This window comes from Coccinella septempunctata, chromosome 8 (genome assembly GCF_907165205.1).
Source record: "Coccinella septempunctata chromosome 8, icCocSept1.1, whole genome shotgun sequence".
In the NCBI taxonomy this organism is placed as follows: domain Eukaryota; kingdom Metazoa; phylum Arthropoda; class Insecta; order Coleoptera; family Coccinellidae; genus Coccinella; species Coccinella septempunctata.
The window spans coordinates 22,891,181-22,915,544 of NC_058196.1; the positions used below are offsets into that span (position 1 = coordinate 22,891,181).

At 38.8% G+C, this 24,364-nt stretch overlaps 2 protein-coding genes across 7 annotated transcripts in view; one reads left to right on the forward strand and one right to left on the reverse strand.

Annotated features, from left to right (window-relative positions):
- LOC123319522 (autophagy-related protein 16-1) overlaps positions 1 to 24,364 on the forward strand; it is a 646,240-nt gene that overhangs the window by 159,583 nt on the left and 462,293 nt on the right. The window lies entirely within an intron of this gene.
- LOC123319521 overlaps positions 1 to 24,364 on the reverse strand; it is a 163,522-nt gene that overhangs the window by 133,385 nt on the left and 5,773 nt on the right. For both annotated transcript variants that reach the window (XM_044906538.1, XM_044906537.1), the window contains exon 3: positions 12,913 to 12,938. The gene's annotated coding sequence lies outside the window, so the exon portion shown is untranslated. The remainder of the gene's footprint in view (positions 1 to 12,912; positions 12,939 to 24,364) is intronic.

Consider the following 24,364-nt stretch of genomic DNA (forward strand, 5'->3'; position numbering starts at 1 on the left):
AAGTACAATCGGCTTTGTGAAACGAAAACCACCTGACCAAAGTGTTATGTTTATTGATACTCAATATTCGAACGCCATTCCATTATGACATATTAAGAGTTTTGTGTGATGTCAACTCGAAGAGTCCCAATATCCTCACCTCTCAAATTAACATTTTTATCGTTGTCCACCTGTCGTACGAACAGATGAAGACCAGTCTCCCCGATAGTCGATAGCGACTCGATTGTCAACTACCTAAACTGGCAACCTGAACTTTGATCGGTTACAGTTAAGAATGTTGTCATTTCAACATATCTGCAACGTAACAAGTTCGGTTTTTCTATCGCGTAGCGATCGGTAGATCGATTTGACCTCGAGGCCGATGAGCGAGGCCGTTGAAAAATCGACCGTCGACAGAAGAAAGTTTAATTTGTCTTCGCCTGACCGATCTCAACCGCGCCGCGCCGGTTCTAACAAGATGACATAATTGACCGAACTGACGACGATAAAAGCGTTATTAATTTCGACGTAATTGCAGGTTCCACGATCGGATTCTTCCGATTTAATTCGAAACCTATTGTGCGTGATGAGGTGGCTGCTGGATGACTTAATTGTCCAGAACCTTTTGGTCGATGCAAGATGTTTTGACGTATGTAACTACGAGCATTGTTGCTCGAGTGCAGCTGGAGTTCTTTTAGAATAATAGGATGAATTATCTATAAATCAGTTCTGTTTACATCTGCCTGGTGAAGTTTATTGAAGCTTCAGAAGCTATCGATGAATAGAGAATGTTTATCTGAAGAAATCTCGACTAATTGGTGGTTTCTCATCATCACGTTTTGTTGTTGTTGAGATCTGAATCTCAATCAGACAGATTACCCTCTTTTTTGCGTGACACCAACTTATAATAATTCAAACTATCCGCTTTACTGCAATACAGTTTCGGCACATGTTTCACAGTATATGGAACTGAATGATATGACACCGCTGTTGGAGGTCCACTACAAGAATCTGCGTGACAGTAGATGATTTATTTCATACAGAATATCTCACACAGTCGATCTACTTCACAGTTGTTTAGTCTCGCGCGAAAACAAAATGAATCCACGAGAATTTCGCGTAGGTCATCTAGTGGCGATCTCAAAACAATCAGATATCTTCCAGCACGTTTCAGAAACAAAACAGCCACTATACAGAATGTGCGGATTCATCGTCATATGGTTAGATCGGATAAGGTAGATTCTACACGTCGACTTCTGCCAGCAATTTAATATCGACGGCTACTTCGTTACTTTTGGCTCTGGGTCGCATCTGACAGAGTCACATTTCGGAAATGGAAATTTTCTGATTGGAAAAGGTCCAAATATTTCCTGGCATGACCATAAATAAATCAGAAAACATAATGTTCTTCTCTACTGTTCTGAAGTTTGGAGTTGTAGATTGTTGATTGTTTTACTGAACTTCGACCTTAAGGTCTATTGTGATTCACGACAGAGCTGTACCAGTTACAGCTCTCTCTTCCATAGATCTAATGAACTCCAGCATCTGGGACGTCTCTAAGCTAGATCTTCACTTCTACATGTTTCCCGTCCAAACATTCTTGCGTTGGCTAGCAATGATGAGGTATGTTCCTACTTGGAGTTTCTTCCTTCTCTCACAAAATCTGCACTCTTCACTTTCTGCTAGACCTATTCTAGCGTTGGCTAGCAATGGTGAGGTATATTTCAACTTGGAGTTTCTTCCTTCTCTCACAAAATCTGCATACTCCACTTTCTGCTAGACCTTTTCTCGATAGGTGCTTCCTGAGAAGGCACTGCCCTGAAGTAAGGTGCAACATTAGTCCTTTTTTGAGATCCAAATACTTTTTCGATGACTCAATATGAAATTTCTTGAGGAACTCCTTGGAAGGATCGAGCTTCCAGAGTGTTTATTTATAATTTCTGCAAGTGATCAGGACCCCAAACTAAAAAGACTCTGTTATTTTTGTTTTTTTTTCCATATAGTTTTCTTCTGCAATTTTCATCTTTCAATCGATTGCATGAGAGCTAAGTGCATCGATAACAGCTTGGTTTTGAGGATGTATCCTTTCAACACATGCAGTGGCAGTTCCAGGAGTGACTTTGGGGGAAGCATCATATTTTAAATTCTGTAAGGTGTTCGTTGATATGAAATAATTGATAATTGTAAAATTAGCTGTATTTTCGAAAGGTAACTATTTTGAATCCTATTCTTTTTGAAGAGAGATATGAAATCATTTTTAGATATTCGATACTCAGGTTCTCAAAGAGCAACTCCCAACTTTCGATACATCTATTTCCCAGAAAAATCATCTTAGATCTGAATGTGCCACATATTCCAAAAGAACAACCCTTCTTGTAATAAATTTCGAAATTTCATCGACCGCGATGAAACCGTTTGATCTTGACAAATTTTTAACAGATACCATCTTTTTCAGGATTTTTCGAAGGTCAACTTTCGACAAGCGTATTTCATAAAAAAAATGATCTAAGATCTGAATGTTGTACATATTCTGAAAGAGCAACACTTCTAGTAACAAATCTCAAAATTTCACCTAGTTCGACGCAACCGTTCGGTCTTGGCGAATTTTTAACTGACCTAATCTTTTTCGACACGCGTTTCCAGAAAAATCATCGTATATTTAAATGTGATACATATGCTAAAAGAGCAGCTATTTCGATCCCTTCACTGGAACCTTCCTCGCATGGGTGGTCCTTTTATTGCCCTTTATTGCCGATGAAAAATCTTGACGCGATTGAGTCGATTCAGCGTCGCTTCGAAACCTCCCCGTGTGCCGAGGCCTTAAGATGTGCATATAAATGAATGCGATCGATAACGAGGCACGGTCGGCTGCCGCGTCCAACACAACACAACAAATAACTTGCGTTACTTGCACTTCTCCCTATCGGCGAGGGTTGTATGAGCGACGTCACTATCGGATTAGAATCTAGACGTGTAATTGATATCCGAGTGATTAGAGCGATAATTTGATACATGATTGTTCGAAGGCCGTTTCGATGGAACGAAACAGTCGCCCCGGGGCATTATTGGCATAATTCGCCAGAATTTGCGGAATATTAATATTTGCCGTCGGCGTTCGTTGGTTTGGATTTGTTGTGACGGGTGAACAATGGATGAAAATCTGGGTTAATTGATTATTTGGGCTGGCTGGCTTAGCCCTCTAAATGTCTATTATGATTAACTGTGAGAGATAATTTTATCGTAATGAGAGACACAGAGTATTTCATAAAAAAATTACTGTTGTAGAATAATCGAAATATTAATATTATCTGTTTTGTTTTCTTGGGAGAAACGTGTTATTTTTCTGAGACCATTTCGTGTCTGATATTTGGGATGTACCTGTGCTGTATCCAAATTATATCCACATTTTGTAAATTTCATGTTCCCGCTCCATGATATCTACGTAACATATTTGTAACATTGTTCTTTATTTGCCATGTATCATTTTGAGATCATGAATAGAGCATGACACCATAAGCGTTTTAACTACCGCTGAGGGCGCTGCTAAACGTTAACAAATATGGAGGATTGTGAGAAATGCTATTGATACTGTCATTTTGATATGTATTTATTATCATTTAGACGTTTTTCAAGTTGAATAGTGGATTACTGAAAGTGAAGTGCAGATATTGAAATTTGTTGTCATAGTGATTTTTCAGTGAAATGGTGAATTACTGAAAAGAAAGTGCTGTGGATATCGAACTGTTGGTCAATAAATCATTTTCAGTATACCCAGCATATAAAAATTATATTTGAAAAAACAATGTTCTGTTTGATGTAGATTTCGAAATGGGTTATTTCCTCACGTGTAGAAATAATAATAATAATAATAATAAGTTTTTTTCGAAAAATAAACAGAATACATCACAGAGGCGAATTATTATTATTAGAAATGAATGATTAATTATATATATTTCGAATTTTCTTCAGAAAGATATCCAATATGCATATAGTATTCTTCTCATTCTCACAACGCATAACATAGGCACAATTCTTCCAAAAACTTTTTGACCTATGCCGAAAGATTAGTGAACTGTTGATTGATCTTTTCATGGAATACATGAGAGTGCAAAAACCAAAAAGACCTCCAAATCTTTCTTGGAGAACAGTAATCATGAACCCAGGAGTTTGCATAATTTATTCTTTCTAGTTCTATTAACGTGTGGCCTGATCTTTCGCATCAATTTTTTGATCTGATTTCAATGAAAATATATTCTTTTCGAACATGAGTTCATTCGTTCACATACCTTATGGAACTGATGTGCGATGCTTTCGAATTTTCTTTTCAACAATGATTGATACAAGCACAGTATTTGAAAAATCGAAATTCGAGTTCAATTGTATAGCAATGGTTTAAAAATTTCCATAATTTTTCATCTTTTTGTTCTCAATAACAAATGAAACGTAATAAACATAACACAGAAGGTAATACATATAGACCTCCCATGAAACAAATATTTGCATGATCCATGTTTGAACTATTTATGCTCCTTTCAGAAAGGAGATGTGTTCCTTGCTTGAGGCGGACATAGGAGCATAGCTGCTACATAAGCTCTCTGTGTGATATATCTGTTATAAAACAAGGAGCGCGGGATACAGACTTGCCTGAAGCTCAAGGGACTTGGTTGAGATGTTTCAAATATCTCGCCATTGCTCAATCGGATTCATAGTTTCTTTTGAACGTCATAGGCTATAATTGGACACAAAAGTGAAATCCACTAACACTAGTTCAGTGCTACAGTAGAATAAACTTCAAAATGTTAATTAATTATCAAACAAAAGGGCTATGAAGGATCAGCTAATCATATAAAATAAGGCCAGCCAATTCCTGACAATTGAATACTACGTGCTGTTTGGATTTCCTATTTGCATGATCCATGTTTGAACTATTTATGCTCCTTTCAGAAAGTAGATGTGTTCCTTGCTTGAGGCGGACATAGGAGCATAGCTGCTACATAAGCTCTCTGTGTGATATATCTGTTATAAAACAAGGAGCGCGGGATACAGTTCTGCTTCATAACTGTTATAAGATATGATAACCTGGGATTCCTATTGAAGATGAAGATGAAGATTTTTGAAGGGCTGTCACCAACGCATTTGCAATCGAAATAAATTCCTCTCTAGATAAAAATGTTTGTGAAGAATTATTAATTATTCCGCTGAATTGTTTTATGTTTCGCTTGAGGAAAAGGCTTCAACTTTTTTCGTTTTTAATGTTTGTCACGATTTGGTTTTTTTAGAAGAAAGTTGTTGTATCATCATGCTCAACTACTGAGTTCTTCTATTTTTCTGGAAGCGATCAACAAGTTCCCACGTACATTTTTTATGGCCCAAGTCTCTTTTTTTATCGTTTTACGATCGAGATCCCTAGAAGCGACCCGTTCATTATCTAAATTATTAGACGAGAAAGAATTAAATTATATTATACGCGAAAAATCTCGGATTTCGACGGCCGAAAGAGCGTTAGAAAAAAAATTATAACCGCCACAAAATTCACATTAAAACACGATACATCCCGAGATTCCCCACTTAAATACAACTAATGGCGCTATTTCACCTGAAGAGCAATCCTTCAACTTTTTTACGACCGTCGCTCGAAACCAAACGAGCGCGAGTATTCAGATTAGCAACCGACCGGCCGGCGGTGGGCCGTTTGGCCAGCCGTGAAATCGCAGACGTTGACGTGAAAAATGACCGCACTTTAAACAATCAACCTCATCGACTACACTTGGTAATACCCGCTCATTACCGTCGAGCGCCTAAACTTAATTTGTCCATATCAAACCCGGTAATGTTATCAAATTGATGAGACCTATTCATTAAATTTTATGTTGCCGTCATGAACCGCGTTTTTAAGAACCTGGTAGGTACGTAAGACTGCGGACGTGGATAGGTGGACGATTAAAATCGAATTGCGCAATGTAGGAGAATTCGAGGTAGGCATTCATGGGGAGTAACGGTTTGCGCCGAGGGCGAAAATTAGCGTTTTTTACTATTACAAGATCCCTCTCCGTTGTGAGTGATTGCCTCAATGAAATGGAGAGATTGATGTTGCGTTTCTATCTCCACTAGCTGCAGCAATATTACTAGCATTCATGGTAACCGCTGATTGCTGCGTTCAACATAACTTTCAGACTTTTGTTGCCACTATCAGAATATTCTAACAGCAGTCCTACCATTAAGAACAATAATAACAACCAAATGCAACACACGCTGAAAACGAAGAATTCTCTGAGGATATCAAAATGTTATAGCGAGAGGCAAAATAGTTGTCGGTTCATTACAACTTGAGGAAGTTGCAGAAATCGAATCATTGAAGAATGCATATATGTACAAGTATCTGAGGATCAAATAGGCTAGAAGGATCAATAAGAGCCAGGTGAAGAAAGAATCGACAGAGGAGTTCACTCGAATATTGAGAATAATAATGAAAACTAGTGTACTAAACTACTGAGTACTGAGGATATCAAAATGTTATAGCGAGAGGCAAAATAGTTGACGGTTCATTACAACTTAAGGAAGATGCAGAAATCGAATCATTGAAGAATGCAGATATGTACAAGTATCTGAGGATCAAACAGGCTAGAAGGATCAATAAGAGCCAGGTGAAGAAAGAATCGACAGAGGAGTTCACTCGAATATTGAGAATAATAATGAAAACTAGTGTACTAAACAGTAAAACTCTGATCATAGCGATTCATACCTACGCTTGCTTACCACTGAGCTACTCATCAGCTGTCATCTCTTGGACAATCACTGATTTAGCAACCCTACAGAGAAAAAAAGAACAATGCTGAAGAAACTTCATAAATCTTACCCTAGAAGCTCAATAGAACAAACATATATCGATTGAAATTCATTGTGGGAGGATTCTGCATTCAGGAAAGAACGAACGTAGCCTCCACGACATCTTGGACGTCAAATATCTGTTGATTCGTCATACCGTATGTCTCAGGAAATCGAAGGACTTCCAGAATATTTCCTGAAGAAGGCTGCTTCATCAGAACTTCATCGTGTTGTTAATTCTACTCCGTTAAAGCAGCAACAAGATCACTTAGAAATCGTCGAACACTCTGCAGAGAGCACAACGCAGAATTTGATTGGCAAACCTTCACATGAGAGACACCAGAACGATGTCAACAATGATTGCGTCAGAAGTAATAGAGTTCTACAAGAAACGATTGACGAAACAAATGACTGGTGCATAAGGTGGAAAATCAAGCTCAATGGACAACAGAGCCAAGTAATATTACTGCAGAAGGGAAGAGTGCGACCCACAACAAAACTGGAAGTTTACGGCGAAAAAATCGACTGGAAAAATGAAGCCAAATATTTAGGAATAACGCTTGACAAAGGACTTACTTGGAAAAGTCATATCAAACAAGCAATCGACAAAACGAAAGCAGCGATGAATAGACTCTACCCTCTAACAGGAAGAACAAGCCACATGTCGAAAGAGACAAAATTGAAGATAATCAAAGCCGTTGCTAGGCCTCAACTGACTTATGGATCAGTTGCCTGGGGTTTCGCGGCAAAGAGCCATATCAAAAGAATTCAGGCCACTGAAAACAAGCTGCTACGATGTGCAATAGATGCACCTTGGTTTGTCAGGAATAGACAGATTTATAAGGACCTGAAATGGGAAACCATAACGGAATTCATGAACAGAAAAGCAGAGAAATTATTCGAAACAGCGAAAAACCATCCGAATCAAGAACTCAGGAGACTAGTGGACTACGACCCAGAGGAAGACAAAAGGAGAATGCGAATTTACCGAAGGAGACCAAGAGATCAATTAAAAAGAGATTAAAATAACAACAGAAACTTATTGAAAAATTAAATAAAGTGTTAGTCCAATAGAGGATAAACGCATAAATCCCAGCACGATAGTGTGCGAGAAGAAAACCGACTAAGAGATGAACGGTTTATAGGCAAATGCCCGGAACCAAAATTCAAGAAGCAGTTGAGGGTTTTTAGTGGGTCTCGAGCTCAGGAGAGTGAGAAACCCCACACTTGTTCCCCCTCAGGAGAGGGTGGTTCGTCTGACTTGCAGATTTTCCCCCTGCTACACAAAAAATAATAAATTATTGCATCGGCACATCTTCGTCGCAATACTGGTTGAATTCCGGAAGGTTGTTTCCGGAGGCAGAGTGATTACAATGAGGTACTTTATGAAATATATCGCCAAGGATGCCTCAGTGGTGGACGATAGCTATTGTTATGGCTGTTCGACTGACGAAACCATTCAGCACATCAACGAGGGATGCCAGAAGTTTGCAGGCAAGGAGTACCATAATAGACGTGATGCTGTTGCCAAGATTTTACTGTATTGACAATAAAATAACAACTTTTAAGGTCCAAAAACGTTCCTTAGTTCAATCACCATATAGATCGAATTAATCGAAACTAAAGATTCCTCAATTATTATACCCTATGTTTTAAATTTTTTCTGCATTATTTTTATTCTATTGCAATTTCCTGTATTGTAAAGGAGAACGTTCACATATTCTGAACTCCGGCGCCGTGGACAGCTAGCTCCATTGACGAAAGCATCAGTTCGATAGAAAACATTCAATGTTTAGTCCTAAGACAGTTTCGTAGATCTGACCACTCGTTAAACAAACCGAAAAGGAACCGTATGAAATATTGATTGTACACCTCTCCGGTCCGCCGTGTCCGCCTTCTTACATTTGTTCCACCCCTGGGGCTTTCTAGCTAAGTGAAATGTATCTCCTTTCAATATAGCCCTTTATGTGGCCATTACGCCTGGCCCGAAGAAAGGAGGTTTCATGAAAAATATATACTTTATACACTTTTCCGGTAGCAGAAACCCGTATCGTCGTTAGTTATTGATATCTATCGTTAGATACTGCCGGTTTTCGTGAAAAAGACCCGGACAGTTCGGTCAGATTTGGGGCGTAAATAGGGCATGAGGTATCGTTACGTGTTGTTGCCCCTGTTGCGGGTTGGATGCGGAATGGAAAAAGATTTCGCTGGGAGATCGCTCTGACGTGAGGTAAAGGATGTGGGAAGGAAGATATTGCCCCTTTCGGTTTGAATGGTCCTTGGGTTATTGGCGAACGCATTGGCGTAGCTATATGAGTTGATCTGGGGTTCTACCTATATATAAATCTCGAATATATAAATATAGACCCTTCACATTTATAGAGGAAGTTCGAACATAATCGAGTATAAATATGCAGAGTGGGCCATTGAAAAAAACGAAGCAGCGACTCTGTAGGCAGAACTGAATTATACTGGGTGAGTCTTTGACTCGTACAAATATTTTAACAGAAGATTCTTGAGGTCAAAAGAAACACTTTTTTCCTTTACCTGTTTTTCAGAATCGGCTCGGTTTCAAAGGTACAGGCTGTTGAAAAACCATGAAAAAATTTTTAGTTCTATCTCATAAACGGTCTTATCGAATGGAATGAATTTCGGAATATAGTTTTTCGCCCATTTGATGAATCTTTTTCGTTTACGAGATATCACCCACGTCTTCCAGTTTTCACATTATGAGCATTAAGTACCATAAAAATACCAAAAATTCAAAGAAACCAACTCTTGAAACTAAGGTGGACGCTATCTAATGAATATTTCAACGTTTTGTGGAATTGAAGTATTCTTCATATTTTCTCGTATAATGCGCCGTTTTCGAGTAATTCGATGTTCAAAAATTGAAAAGTATCTGTGAAATTTGAAAAATTGTGTACTTTGGCTGAATACAAGTCTGTTCAAAAGATCCACAGATGTGTAGTGTCACAGATTTAGCTTGTTATTCTGAAGGTTATTTTTGTTTTTCCAGGAGTGGCACAGCCTATTATGAAAACTCAAAACGGCTATACCTTTTTATCAGGGCTGAATTGGAAAAAATGGTATAGGAAAAAAATATTTCTTTTGACCTCTAGAATCTATTGTCAAAATATTTGTACGAGTCAAAGTCTCACCCTGTATAAGAACGCTGGCACATGACGGTTTTTGAAGGGATTTTTCAGAACCGGCTTCAATCCTTACTCCTATATTTTAAATAAACCAGAACTGATTTCGTAAAGTCTTCAACTTTCAGCCCATAAGGATAGTTAACATCAACTCTTCTGAAGCATCTACGTATTTCATGTAAATAATTCAATTTTCTTTCATAGCAATATTCCAACTATATTTCTTGTATTCTGCATGCCAATAACTAGATAATGAATCCTTTCAAAAGTTAAATATGTTCACCACATCCTTTCGTAAATATTCTGTGATGTAACATTGTGAGAAATCAGCAATTTCTAAAACCTCCATGTAGAATCGACAACAAAGCGCAAACAACACAAAGATGTGTTGAGGAGGCTTCATAACCTCACATTTTCGCTCTGAACAGTGTGGAATGTGTCAAATTTCCAAGGCCACCTGACTGCTTATATAAAAATTCGCAAACTTCGATTAACAGGTGATCTTCTCAGTTAAGTTACGCGTGTGTGGACTAGTGATGTGTTGCTTTGGACATATTTAAGGCCTTCGGATGTGCCTGGCATCAGGCAGTAACATTTTCATCCAGAATGAAGATATGTGCCTCTCATAGCCAAATTCCGTAAGCTACGAAACCCTTAGCGAGTACCACTTTGTGAAGTGTAACTTTGTACGGTGAAAATGAATTCGAATTAGGTGATAATAATTAAGTTAGATGCATACCACCGCTGATATGAATATCAACAAGTGTCGTCGTCAGAACAACGAGAGGGAGAACGTTACATCGAAGAAGAGTAGATACCGAGCGTGGTTTTGGTCTCATTTGAGCTCGCCACAGCCGAAACCATCGTCACTACCTTCTTCGATGGAACGGGCGCTTAGTGCAATGTTTGAAATGAGAAAAATACTGTTTTTGCGCCCGCATTTATTGGCCGACCGACCGGGCCAGCGGCCGAAACCGTATCCGCGTGCATCTCATGCGATATGCACCGACCGCATCGCCAGCAATTAATAACAGCATACGTCCGACGTGCCGTCCGATTTTTACGGTACGTCAAAGTCTGGCAGTTCTTGCCGGTGCGGAAATAATCCACGTAATCGGCCGCGGGCGGCGGAACGGTAGGCGGACGTTCGGCCGCGCCATCTACGGCTCGCACTCTCGCCCGTTGTTGGAAGGACGTTCAACTATTGAAATGAGACAAATAAACTCGGTCACGGTTGTGGCTCTCATAATACCGGTTAAGATCGGTCGGAAAAATGGTAATTGAAATGATGATCGGGCGATCGGTGCGGAAACTGAAACCGACGACGGTGCGACTGCATGTGAAATGGCGATTTTAAGTGGTTGTTGAGCCGCCGGTGGTATCTTTGCTAACCGTTCGTTATTTCGTTATGGAAGGGTGTAATTTCGGTGCACACTTTTCATTACCGTCGGAATAATTCTCGGATACACTCACCATAGGAAACGTTTCGATTTGGTGAATGGTCAAACTCATTGATCCCAACAGTATAAAAAATAAGATCAATTTTCTCTGAGAGTTTATATTGTATTAATATTTAAACAGTAAATTCTTGAGGTGAAAAGAAGCACTTTTTCCCTTTACCATTTTTTCCGAATAGGCTCCGTTTGAAAGATACAGGCTGTTGAAAAAAACATAAAAAAATATTTTTAGTTCTATCTCACAAACGGTTTTATCGAATGAAATGAATTTCGGAATATAGTTATTCATTTCTTTTATGAATATTTTTCGACTACAAGATATCACCCACGTTTTCCAGTTCTCTCAGTATGACCATTACGTACAATGAAATACCAAAAATTCTAAGAACCCTACTCTTGAAACTAAGTTTGACATTATCTAATGAATATTTGAACGTTTTGTAAAACAAAAGTATTCTTCACAGTTTTTCGTATAATGCGCCGTTTCTGAGTAATTTGATGTTCAGAAATTAAAAAGTATCTGTTAAATTCGAAAATTGGGTCCTTTGGCTTAATACAACTCTGTTTGAAAAATCCACAGATGTGTATAGTCACAGATGTAGCTAATTATTCTGAAGGTAATTTTGTTTTTCCAGGCGTGGCACAGCTCATTATGAAAACTTAAACTGGCTATATCTTTTTATCAGGGCCTCATCGAAAAAAATGGTTGGAAGAAAAAGTGTTTCTTTTGAGCTCAAGAATCGACTGTTGAAATATTTGTACTAGTCAAAGACTCACCCCGTAAATTTCCTTACAGATTGCCTAATTGCGAATATCTTTTAATATCAATTGTTCTCGTTCAAGTGCCATTTTCAAAGAAAATACATCACATTTCCGAAAATTGGCCTTATAAATGTTCAAGATGGCGTAGTTATTGGTCCCCGCAAGTTCAATGCGATTATTATTATTATTATTATTTATTATTATTTTATTTATATATTATTATATTATTATTGTATTTCATGAAATTTCTGGATGACGGCAGTGTGGTTCAGCGCAATGAATCGAAAAGTGAACAAAAAAAGAGTATAAGCATTACAACTGTAAGATTATTCTCACAAGAGAAATTTTTGTCCGTGGATATGAATAATTTCATGACATTCAGTTTGCTCAGTGATGAAATTATATTCACAATTGGTGAAGTGAATAATTTTTATAATACCTACTGTATGAAACTCATCACGATTACAAACGGAATGTTTCACTCTACACTATCTGAATAATATATTGGGATTAGTGTGGAAGCGTATTTTTAACCTATTTTCACGTATGAGACTGTAACGAACTAATGATGACAACTTCGGAAAATTTAAATAGTTCTTTCAACATGAAAAAATTTATTCTGATGAGGAATCACCAACTATGGGTTTGGTGGATTCTTTCAATAGATGTTTCATCTATCGGCTATAACTATCATTCAATCAATTAAGCCCGTGGACACCATATATGAATCAACTTACCTAGATATTTGAACGGATGTATCTATCTGAAACAGAATGAAGAAAAAATTAAAAATGGTTGAAAATATAAAATTTTCATTTTTCAAAAATATGTCCCATTGTAATCAATTTCGAAATACTGAAAAGTATAAGGTCAAATTCTTTTAATAACTTGTGATATATTGGGAGTACAAATTTATTTGAATTATCAGATCATTCAAAGTGTTCTCCATCGCTGGCTTTCACTTTCCTTTACCTCTCATTCAATTTTCGAATTCCATCAAGAAAAAATTCCTCGTTTTTTGAGGCGATTCAAGTTGGAAGACAATCTTCAAGTCCTGTGACCTGCCAACCCGTGTTGCCCTACAGTTATCAGAAGGGGAAATGCGGCAACGTCCAGAGAATACAACTAGTATATTCCCAGTGTTTATAAAATAAATATATCTTTCACGACTTGCGATATGAGACCCGTCAACGTTTCACTGTTTAGTTCATGAGGCATACGAGTATTTGCCTCGCTTTTAAATGAGTCCCATTGATTGTAATTGTACGGAAACTGTTTGTTGAGTCAGCACACAAGATTTTGCAAGCGCCTTTTCGTTTTTCTCGTAAATGCATCGAATAATGCCTACATTTCTATGTCTTCAGCGTTAAAATTATAATTTTTCAAACGTCGAAAGCATTCCCTATACGATTCATCAGTTGAAGCATTGTTACCATAAATCTCCACAAGTATTATATGCATTTCAACTGCAGTTTTCTTCCAATTAAAACAGAAAACTAAAACCTCCCACAAATGACTTATGGTTAACACATAAGCTAACATATTCAGCATAATTGAAAACAAGGTTTGTGTATGAAATTCAAAGCGATACCAAGTAAATATCATGCACTGAAGTCTAATTTTTATAAATTTACATTTCATGAGATACGTCTCTTATAATGTTAATGTAAGCAGCCAGTGGAAGAAAGACAGTTTAACATTGTGGCAACTTTGTTTTTCAAGCGATCTCTGACGTGATGACATTGCTGAGATTAATGGAATATAGTTGAGTTCAACTTATGGGTTTTATGACAATAAAATGATGGGAATGAGGAATTTCAGAGAAAACTCTTGCTTATGATATATTTGCAGCAAAAATTGTGGATGGCAAAGGACCATTTTTTCAAAATATAAAAGTCTGTGGACGTTAGTAAGCTGAACACTTTTGGTTTTGGTTTCTTATTGGTAATATCGAAATGAAATTCGAGCAAGCTGAAGGGTAATTTTTTAAAGAAACCATGGCAACTACTTCCCTAGCGAAATATTCGAACAATTGCATCGTCCGGGCCATTAACCACGGTTAACGTCCGCGCGTGGTCAGATGGGCAACGATCGCGTGTTTGCGACGATTACGATTACCTCGGTCGCTGATTTCGATAACGAAACTCGACATTCGTAGCGGGCGACAGGCCGCGAAACCAAAACCTCGCTACCTGGACGTTGAATTATGGGACTTTCGCTCATTTCGCGACCGAAAGGGAAACGAGGTTCCGTTGCGGATGAGTTGCAGAGCGGTCGACGGTCGTAATTCACATTCGGGCCCGGAGAAAGAATCCGGCGGGTCCAACGACCCATTTTGGGTGTCAATGTACGCGTTTATAAAGTCTACGAGCTCACGAGAACCTCGCGGAGGTTTCATTGCACTGCACCAAGGAGTCCAAAAGATGAGTGACCCTAAAATAGGACCAAGAAACCTTTGAATATGATCGTGTGGAAACTGGATTCGACAAAGATAAATAGAGAGATTGACTTCAATAGAAAAGAGGCCAATATAACGAATAACAAAGTACCTTCAGACCTTACCGGCTTGCTGGCATATAAGCATTATATTGATGAAAATTTCCATGTCAATTTCACATGAATTCAGGGTTTGAGTGGTAAAACAGAAAGCTTGAACATCTGATTAAGTGATATTACGAGTATATATTGAAAAATTCTTAGCCTACTATAAAACCAAACAAAATATCAATGTCAAAATATTTTATTACTCAACATATTCCCCTTTCAATTGGATACATTCATTACAGCGAACCTGCAACGTCTCTAGATCTTTCGAAAAAAATCTTTCTTCTTGCTCTGCAAACCAGACCTCCACAGCTTCTATTGCCTCCTCGTTGGAAGAAAATTTACGACCTTTTGAACTTTTTTTCAGTTGGGGAAAGAGATGATAGTCGGATGGAGCCAAATCTGGTGAATAAGGGGGTGTTCTAGTAATTCATACACTGAATCAAGAATTTTTTTGCACGGCAACAAGAGATTTGTGTGTCCTGCAAAAACAAAACACCTTTGGATAGCTTTCCGCGTCTTTTCTCTTTATTTTTTTCCTGTAGAGTGTTCAGTAATGTCGAATAGTAATCTCCGGTTATTGTTCTACCCTTATCCAAAAAATCAATTTTGATCACTCCATGGCAATCCCAAAAAACTGAAGCAAGAACTTTTCCAGCAGATTTTTGGACACGAAACTTCTTAATTCTTGGAGAACCAGTCGCCATTCCATCGATTGTTGCTATGTTTCTGGATCGTAGAAATGTACCCTAGTCTCATCCATAGTAACAATTCGGTTTAAGAAGTCTACATCGTTTTCAAATCGAGCACAGATCGAACGCGATGCTTCTACCATTGCACGCTTTTGGTCAACATTCAAACATTTGGGGATCCATTTTGCAGAAATTTTTCTCATGTCTCATTGATCACCAAGGGTATTAAGCATATCTTCGTAAATCTGCTTACCTTTTAACACTTTCAAATACAGATACTTGATGTTGGCTCGATACTCCAATTTTTCGATGGACATCTTCTTTCTTTTAATTTACTGCGTAACTCTAGCTTGAGTGGTAAAACTGGGAGCTTACACCCATCTGATTGGGTGATATTATGTGTGGTCACTGGCTCTATAGTCAATTTTCAACATCAATATAAGAGAGTACCTGACCATTCCAAAGGTGAACCCCATGATTGTGACACCAATAATAATCACCCATGGAGCAGTGGTCTGGTATATTGGAGCAGGCCAGACGAACACAAAAGATACTCGAAAAAATACGAAGGTTTGTCTGTGTGTGCACACCAGAAGCTATGAGAACCAACCTAACAAGAACACTCGAGATCATAACAGATTTTTTTCGTCTACACCTAATGATTGATAGGGTAACCAATGAGGCCATCCTCAGAAACTACACGAAAAGAAGAGAGAATTAAGAGCTAGAGCTCACATGGCTACACAGTGTCTCGCCACTACAATTCAATGCAAAGTATGCTTTCGATAAGGAACTTGTAAGACCCTGCCTCAGAGATCTCCAGCTGAATTGCGAGCTGAATGGCGCCCTCATGAGAAAAGCTATGATGGAGGCACAATAGACCTTAAGGTCGCAGTTTTTCCCTTTGAAACTAAGCTGAACTGATTAACGAAGCCATCAAATTGAATATATTAGATGCTGCTGTTCTTGACCACCACTTCCAAGCTTCTACGGTTTCTTTATGTAAGGCCAGTATGTTTAGCATCACCATTTCATGCTTCTGCTACTATTATATGTTTCTCTCATTCGATAACGTGCAATTGAATAAAAAAATCGTCCAGTTCCACTCTTGATCGAACCCTTTTTTACCGATCCATCAGATAGCAACAAGATACGATAATGTTTCCGGGATTAACCGAGTCCATTAAGAAAACGAGCCGATACATCGTAATCAATGGACGATCGGACTGTCCCTCAAAAGCCCACATGAAAGATTCCGGTTAGCGAATGCTCTGGGGACCAATTAGAACAGATCGATATCCAGATAACGCAGCAGATAACAAATAAAATCGCACTAATAGGAGCAGCGTCATTTGGGCTGATTGGAAACGGTCTAGAAATTGCGCTGTTAATTGAAAAGCTTACCCTGGTAATGACAAGGCGGAGGAGAGATCCCGGTCTTTGCGAAATGTTGATTTTCAATCGAAAAATTGGAATGGGGATGATTTGAACGTTTTTTAAACGAATCTTTGGTCTGTTGAGCTTCGGGGCTTGTCGGTCGTTGGTAACCATGGAAAGATATTGAATTGGGGGTGTACTTTGAATAAATCATCATTGCTTTGATGAAGCATACAGGTTTTTCAATCTTCTTAAAAAAGAAATAATTGTTTCAGTGTTACTTTGACCCTTAAGACATCGTAGGTGGTAAAGCATCCATTGAGGATTCAACATGAGTTCCATAGATGAGAAGAGCACCAGGCACTTTCGAATGATCAACATTTCTAACGTCAAAAACGAAGGCCCCTCCGGGTCTTAAGTGTATCAATCCGTATAAGCCACGGCGTACTTGCAAGTTCACGAGTTGCATTCGAAATTAATATTATGTATATCCCACATAATATGAACGCCACGCCAGTTCTTGAGTAATGTTTTTTTAATGAACGGTTTCGACGCTCTTCACATCATTAGAAATCTGAATAATCTCGCCTAATAACAGTGAGAAAAGCGCGGAATAGAATTGCTCTCGTAAAAACGTAGCGCAAGACACGAATAATGCGAAAATAAGGAGACGAAACAATTAAGAACGAACGTTTCACGATCTCTCCAGCCCTCTCGATAAATGAAACTGCACTCGTCTTTACGGAGGTGGAAGAAAAAATCGTTAATTCTTTGATAGTGTGCGCTGGGATTTGCATAAGTGTTAACTGACGTGCAGCGTCGTTAAAATCCGGAGAAGGAGTCTGGCTACCACATAAAATGGAGAATCGACACTGATATCATGAATGTAAAAGTTCATGTGTTTGTTTGTCCTTCCATAACTCCCGAACCAAATGTCCGATTTTGATTTGGATCACTCTATAGTATAGAGAATTTATACGGGAAGGTTTTCGTGTGGAGTTTATATACAGAGTGTTTATTGAAGACATTACAAAAAAACACTTCTCAAAAATGAATATTAGGTGCACAAGAATCGGCAAATTTTGAAACTGCTACAAGAGTTCTGAACTTTTGTGGAGCAGTATATTTCTTTTCGACTCACAAATGAACTCGTCCAGGAGGAAAACAGTCAATACAAATAAACGGGCGTATAGAACGAAGATGGTTTCACTCGATAAGCGCAGAGCACACTCGGATTGTATGGCGTAATTGAAACGTCCCTCAGTTCACCTAGACCGACGTGGTCGTTTCTCGTTGTTTTTGCTCGGATCTGTCCGTTTTTCTCGCGAATGAAGCCGCGTATCTTGCATCTCGCGAACGGTTTTCCGATACATTTTTACTCCGACATTCTTCGACGTTTCAATTCTGACGAGTTCTGCACGGAAGATAAACTCGGCGGATCGATTTTCCGAGCGAAAACTACTCCAGGTGGTCGTTTCCTGCTTGTTGGTGACAGAAATATGAGCGTCACTATAGGAAATGTAAGGCTCATTCGGTTTGAAAGTTAGTTTGATGAAATCAGAGTGTTTCAGGCTTTAGTTCGTTGGATTCCGACTGAAGAAACATTTTATTAAGGGGTACATAAAGGCTTTGAAATAATGGTGGATGCTAATGCATTATTCGTGGGTTCCTGATTACTCTGGATTCAAAGGAAAAGGGAGGACAACAAACTAGCCAGAAAGGGAGGGAGCCCTACGCCACTTACTGGCTCAGAGCCTTTCTGTGGTGTAGGAAAATGCACCAATAGGAAAGACCATCTGGAAAAGGGAGAAACTAAAAGAGAAACACTGTGGATTAATCTTCAGGAGTGAATTATTCCAAAAAGTTCCTCTGGAATTTTACAGCTGCAAGATCCAAGAAGTATTTGGATCTGAGTATGAATTAGTTACGTCACTGGCTACCACACAGGACATTGTCGACTGAAAAAGCATATGATGAAGATAGGCTCATCAGAAATTAACTAGATTTTGTGAGGAAGAGGAAGTCCTGTTAACCTGGCTGCAGAATGCCTCGCCATGGCAAGCCTGCGCAAGGAATGTCTTGGACGAGGAAATTATAGTAGGAATGAGGACTTAGCCTTCTTGAAGCCCTATCAGATACTAAAGTTCATTGGAGCTCTGGAGCTGGAGGGACAGCTGTAGATGACGCAGTTTTGAGAAAAGATCTGATGAAGGGCACAATAGACCTTAAGGTCTCAGTGAAATGTAACCCCCTTAACAAACTATAAACTATCTAATCTCCATAGAGCTGACTGCTTTGACGAAGTCCACAAGGTGATTGTTACCGATAGAGATCTGTATAACAGTCTTCTTAAGCCTGAAGATTCTATCTGTTTCAATGATAGCTCTGTGAGCTGCACACCTGTACAGGGTGGCAAAATTGGTGATACCTAAACTACAACTTTTTCAACCCAACGAGATAGAGGAAAGTGCATGGCACATTACGGTCTTCTTTTTTCGAGAAATTAATGATGCCATAAACTGCATTCCCCTATCTTCTTTCGTTTTCGAGTTATAGGTCAAAATTTAAATTTCAACTTTGGTCTTTATCTCTGCTTTTGTTTATGCTAGGATGTTGAAGTGAAAACATTATAGAGACACTTTTTTGATGGCAATCCAGTAGCGTATAATGATTTTTTCCAACAGGTATATTTGCTGAGTTATATCATAAAGATGTGTTTTTCTCATGGAAGCAGTAGTTTAAAAAACACAAATTTATGCTATAGCTCAGGCTGTAGGAAAAATCATAGTGCGCCACTGGATTGCTGTCAAAAAAGTGTCTCTATAATGTTTTCATTTCAACATCCTAGCTTAAACAAAAACGGAGATAATGACCAAAGTTGAAATTGCTCAAATTTCATATTTCGCCTATAACTCAAGAACAAAAGACGATAGAGGAAGCCATTATTAGTTTCTCGAAAAAAGAAGATATATTCCTCTATCTCGTTGGGATAAAATGTTGTAGTTCAAGTATCACCAATTTTGCCTACCCTACATCTTTCTAGGAAATAGTACAAGCAGATGTAGGTATGTACTTATCTGCGTGAAAGAAAATATTCCCAAAGGATACTCAGTACAAAGATCTCAACATATGTTGCGACAGTCAAGGATCACTGAAGTCACAAGATGCCAAGGTCAACCTAAAATGAGAATAAAATAAAGTTCTGCGTAAGAGTAACGAATTCTTTTCGCAGATCCTCTTTCCAGACGGGATCTTTTTCCTTTTATACTGTCAGTACCGAAAGAAGTATTCTTAGAAGATCGAGACTTTTCATTGGGAGATCGTCCTCTAAACTTATGGTTAGAAGAGTCCTAGTCTTTAAGAGCAAAGAAATAAATCTGGTGACCATTGCTGGTCACCTAGCAAATAGTCAGTTGAAGACAAGGAGACTGGTTATTCTTTTTGATGTTCGTGCTGGAGCAAAGATGACACTGTTAGACATATTCTGCTTACTTGTAGCAATCTTATTGAGTTAAGGATCTTAACCCAGGAACCTTACATTCACTTCTCCTGTTTAGAGGGTCAAAAGAAGATAGATCCTCTGGTGGTGTCAGGGTATTCAGCCAGGAATTGGCGCAACGAAAGAAGAACTGAATAAAATTCGGTAACCTTGGATATCTGAGCATTTTCAGTTTCTTTCTGGTTTGTAGCCTTGATTTGAGTACATTTGGGGATCTAAACTTTGATTTGGAATGTCGATGGGTGGTAGTTCAAAACGTGGACTGTGAATTTTTCCGAATCCAGATGTTCATCCTCATCCAAAATTCCCGTCTTCATTTCCGCTCAGTCTCGCACATCTTCATACGGAAACCGTGAGCGTCGTTCGCCGTAATTTACGGTCGTAAACCCGAAATACCCCATCTCGAACTCGTAAACCGGCAGGTGAGCAGCATTTCCGCAAACATTAGACGTACGAGAGATTGGCCTCGGCCTGCGAAAATCGTGATTTCGAACAGTCCACGTTCCGTCCAGGACTGCATGCAGTAAACCAGATCTACTTATTCCGGTGCGCTGGCCGATGTCCGAAGTGGCTCGTAAACCACGGGGCTATGACAGCAGCTAGCGATCGGGTTTTTTCTGCGGGACGCTCGGAGATGGCACGCGTTTAATTGTTCTCACAGTTCGGCGGAGCAACGATTGCAGTATTCAAGCAGGATGTTTCAGTGGATTATATGACGTGGGGACCTATCAATCTCTCCAGTTGGCTACCATCACAAAATACTTCAGCTCTAAATTAATTATTGGCGAGGATCTGTTTCATCTTAAAAGCCCCCATAAAACTCCGAACTTCGACATTCTCTTCTTCTGTCGCAATCATGCGTTACATCAGATGGCTGTAATTGATTCGCTACATTGTTCCCTGTTCGAACTGTTGTTTTCCTTTTCACTCGCTGCCGAAACCGTTTTAATGGAAATACGAAGAAACCAGGGGAGGATGGAAGGGTGGATTGAACGATTCCTGCTTGAGTGTGATCCATTAATCTTCTTAATTGCACAAAGCAGCCATCTGAGTGTAGTGGGAGGATAAACTACACTGGAACGTGCTCTTTCTGGATCTTGAAATGAGGAACGGACTGCTCGTTCCATTTGAGTCCGAGAATGAAGGATTTTTGGTTGATCGGCCATCTAATAATACTGATGTATCTTTTAAAATATGTTTGTGCTGAATGGTGGATCTTAGGTATTCTACCACACTCTCGACTGTCCAGCTAGACTGTATAGATTGAGTAGACAGTAAATTAAACTATTGTTATAACTGGCCACTTTGATCTGAGAAAACACCTGAGCACCACTGGCTTCTCTGAAGGAAATTGTTGTGTAGTAGTTGGGCAGTACGAGACAGAAATTCGGGATTTACTCGAGCGTAAGAATAAGGGGGAGATACCTTGAACCTTGTAGAGTACCTAAAAAAAATTTGATCTGTACATAGGGGGAATTTACTAGTCCCCGTCTACAGAGCCCTCGATGGGGGATATGGACTAACCTTGTCCTCCAAATGATTGATGATTTCAATCTCTAAATCCACTATCTAATGACGATTCGAGTGGAGGAATGCAATCGCTCTCCGGTGAAATTCATTGCGATGTACAAATCGCACCTTATATCAATTCAACGCGTTGGCTATTATCATAATATGCACCTTGCTTGCGCTTCCTGGGAACCACATAAACATGCACTTTAGAGTCGCCAGAGGTCGTTCGCGTTTTAATTTATACAGCTCACGGTGCGATGAGTGCGGAAAATTGATTGGACAGGGACGGTTGAGAAAAAATGAGGATGAAAAAAAAAATTTGACATCAAGAAAGACTGCCAGGGTTGACGTTTTTATTAGCTGAATGAAACGTTTAAAAAATTTTGTTTCAATTCAATTATACATGGAGCTTCCTCTAAAGCAACTGAAAAAATTTATAAATACGTTGCTGACGTTTATGGAGTTCAAAACTGAAGTACCAGAATTTCATCAGATAAAACTCCTCATGTATTGATCGTTGGGTACTCCTTCTGAATAAGGGATTCGATGAAAGCCATCAAGTACATTCCTGTTTGCTCAATTCCGTATCAAAATGTTTAGGAAAACAACCTGCTCCATAATATATCAATTACTCTCACTAAGGTATCGATACGTGTACACTTGCTACCGGTTTTACAAGTATGCACGCAGATAATATCGGCACGGTAAAATGATCATTATAACGTGAATTATCTAAGTTGTTTGAATATGTGGGAACATTAAATTTGTTTCCCTTGCACTTACAGTAATGAACTTATCCATATCAACGACTTGTAAGTGATACTTTATATGTGGGAACTGATTTTACGTTTGATTAATGGAAAAATGAGGAAGGCCACGTTTCGAGTCTTCTTCCATTGGAATTTTATTATCTTTAAATACTCCCTGACTAATGTCATGCCCGAACATAGCGCTCCTACCAATACCTGAAGAGTACTGAGTTTTAGACGATAAGTTCGAAGTGCTAAACTTGCCGCCATAGTCTAATGTTTTGTACACTCTATTCCCTCATTTGATAGAACAAAAATTGTCACATTTTGGTCCTCCAACTGTGATCCTTTTAAAGACTTTATTCAAGGCGAGTTATGTAGGTATGTAAAACAGTCGCTAGTTACTCGAGAGACAAAGCTTATGAAAGTCGTATAGTCCTATTAGTTTGGGAGCTAACGATGCTAAATCAGGATTTACTCGAGAGTCCTGGAGACCTAGTGGATTTTGAAGATTAGATTACGATACTGTATATGCCTTACATGTCTCTGATAATAAATTCATGTTGAACTGACAGTTTGCGTGGTGGGGCTGGCCGTACGGAAGAGCTGAAAATGGTAAAAAAAATTTTTTCGAGCGTGTCAGATTTTTCAAGGATATGTCGATTGGACCCAAAGGAAACTACTTTTCAAGAGACTGACAATTCGGACGTGACGCAAGGAGACAGCGGTCTCTCGAAAATACAAAAAAAAATCGTTGCTTGTACATAGTCGAGCGTGTCAGATTTTCATACAGACGGTTAAAATCGGTGTTGCAGACGTGTTGACACGTACATTAATCTGACATAAATCAGGTGGGATTTTCTGACAGGTTGAAGATGATAACAAGGCATTTTTTTATATATCTCCCTTCCTGTACCTCTTATCGTTTCTGTATTCATTATGAAAGTTGTAGATAAAAAAATTCTATCCAACTTTTGTCTGAAGCAAATTTACATACTCTTAACCGTTTTCGAGTAACAGGGCGATGAGGGCGAGGAGCTTAGCCACACATGCGAATGGCCAAGGTCAATGTAGAAACCCAGTCTAATGTACATTCATCGCCATATATCTCAAAAACATTCAAACATAGAAAAAATTGCTTCGGAGAAAATGTTATGCTCTAAAACTTTTATAATAAAAGCGAAAACAATTAGGCCAGGGAAGGAGATGATTAAAAAAAACTGATTTTTGTGACTTTTATGGCCAATTTTTGGTGTTTCGGATTGCTGAAACTATTAGTATATATTCTTTCCATTATTCTTGAATTATTAGATTATTAGCTTCAAATTGAGAAAAAAAAGCCACCGCGTTCGAGAATGTACACGTGACTTTTTTCTTGCAAGTTTGGCGCCCTTCCACACATTTTCGTCACCCTTAAATTGTCAGACTAAGAGAATATATACTTTTCAACATGTAATTATCCACAAATATTTTAACCTGACACGCTTAAGTATTTGCAATGATCGTTTTTTCTTTACTATTCTGACAGGCTGTCCTAGGCAATTCCCCCTATAGACAGGGTCCAAAGTATCGCGCCTTATATTAATCTGATGAGCACAAGTAACCCCAGAATCTTGGGCTTCCCAACTATATGAAGCGACCCATAAAAAATATATGGACTACTATTAAAGACTGAAACTGAAAACGGCGACGAATCAGGGACATATTTCCCATGCGAACGAACTTAGCCAGAAAGTATGCCGCCCCGTCTGCTATCGCACATATCAAGTGCAAAAACAAGGCCGCTGACACGGGCAAGGCCGATGATAATGCAAAT